Source organism: Pongo abelii, chromosome 14, assembly GCF_028885655.2.
Source record: "Pongo abelii isolate AG06213 chromosome 14, NHGRI_mPonAbe1-v2.0_pri, whole genome shotgun sequence".
Lineage (NCBI taxonomy): Eukaryota > Metazoa > Chordata > Mammalia > Primates > Hominidae > Pongo > Pongo abelii.
Genome location: NC_071999.2, coordinates 24,630,341 through 24,632,379, shown reverse-complemented (window position 1 = coordinate 24,632,379; position 2,039 = coordinate 24,630,341). Strand labels below are relative to the sequence as shown.

Sequence of the window (2,039 nt, the reverse complement as noted above, 5' to 3'; positions counted from 1 at the left end):
TTTCCCTGGACATGCAGAGGCTATACTGTAGAAAGGTTAATGCCTGAATAATAAATCAGGGTACTTTTGGAAAGAGAGAGGGATGGATGACAGGTAGTCAAGAACATGAGGTGTCCACCGTAGAACTGGGTGCATGAAAGCAAATGATTTCCTTGAATAGAAACATAAATTAGCAGCTAATTTACTAGAACACATGCTCTATAAAACTATAGGATTTAAAAGCATGTTATGACAGAAAGTTAAAAACCTCCCTAATATCTATTCCATGTTTCCTATGTACCTTTAGCATTATGTGTTACATAATTTAATGTCAAGAAGAGCCAGAGAATTGAGATATCTTATCCAAGATCACTCAGCTGGTAAGTGGCAAACCTGGATTTCCATTTCTCAGTTGTCTTGTGTTTTTGATACGGAGTTTTGCTCTTGTTGCCTAGGCTGGAGTGCAGTGGCATGATCTCGGGTCACTGCAACCTCCGCTTCCTGGGTTCAAGCGATTCTCCTGCCTCAGCCTCCCAAATAGGTGAGATTACAGGTGTGTGCCACCAAACCCGACTAATTTTTTGTATTTTTAGTAGAGATGGGGTTTCACCACGTTGGCTAGGCTGGCCGTGAACTCCTGACCTCAGGTGATCTTGCCTGCCTCAGCCTCCCAAAGTGCTGGGATTACAGGCGTGAGCCACAGCGCCCGTCCATCTTTTTTCTTTTCTTTTGAGACGGAGTCTTCTAGTGTCTGAGACGGAGTCTCGCTCTGTCGCCAGGCTGGAGTGCAATGGTGCAATCTCGGCTCACTGCAACCTCCGCCTCCTGGGTTCAAGCGATTCTCCTGCCTCAGCCTCCTGAGTAGCTGGGACTACAGGTGCACGCCACCATGCCCAGCTAATTTTTGTATTTTTAGTCGAGACGGGATTTCACCATGTTGGCCAGGATGGTCTTGATCTCCTGACCTCATGATCTGCCTGCCTCGGCCTCTTAAAGTGCTGGGATTACAGTCCTGAGCCACCGTGCCCAGCCTTTATGGTCTTACAGATTGGCAACAGTGTATTAAAAAATTTCCATCATGTCTCTTTATTCCAGAATTTCTCAAAGCTCTTTTTTTGTTTTTGTTGTTTTGTTTTGAAGGAAAATTTGTATTTTAATTATTTTTATGTACAGAAAACTCAACAGTGTACATTTAACCCAGTTTACTGGCAAGTTCTTTAGCCTTTGCCTTTTTGAGCTTGGCAATACGAGCCACAGACTTGGGACCCAGGACATTGCTGCCCCAGTGACGGCGGATCTCACTAAGTATCTGTTGTTGTAATTGGTCCTGATAGCTTCCACCAGCTTAGCCAAAGCGCCTTTGTCTTCCGACTTCACTTGTGTGAAGGTGACAGTGGTGTAGGTCTTCCTGTGGACTAGATGTCCCAGTCTTGCCTTCCCCTTGATAATGCAGTAAGGGACCCCCATTTTACGACACAGGGCAGGCAAGAAGACAACCAGCTGGAAGAAAGCATTAGCTGAAGAGTGTATTTTGACCAAAAGCAGTAAATTTCAGAGTTAGCTTGGTAGCAATTGCTCAAGGTTAAAAAGCTCATGGATTTGCACTTCAAAAAGCTCTTAAATAATAATGTTCACTGTGAATCTTTAGGAAAGAGATATGTTAAGCAGGCTTTTCTATACTTTTCTGCTCACCAAATCAGTTCTTTTTTCTGTGGAAAACCCCCTAATCTTTTCCTGGAGTAGTGCTCTGAAGAGCAGTTTTTGAGACAATAGTTTAAAGGTATCTGGAGAGAACTTTATCTCCTACCTTTCTCATTTAATTACCACCAGAAGCCAATAAGGAAGGCTCATGTATGTTGATAATATGGCCACAGGTTTAACCCAAATTAAAGTTTCCTAAAGCACAAATATTCCATTTAACTGAACATCACAGACACATAATTTTAGAGCTATAGTGACAGATGCCCCCTTCACTGTGATAGCATGTCTTCTGTTATTTTAAATCATAAAATTTGCATTTCTTTCATATAAACTATTGACATTTTCTTGTATCCCTTTCA

The 2,039-nt window shown here is 42.4% G+C and overlaps 1 pseudogene; it reads right to left on the bottom strand.

Moving 5' to 3' along the window:
• Positions 1-1,134: 1,134 nt before the first annotated feature.
• On the bottom strand, positions 1,135-1,503 carry LOC129049450 (large ribosomal subunit protein eL8-like; annotated as a pseudogene).
• Between the last annotated feature and the right edge of the window lie 536 nt (positions 1,504-2,039).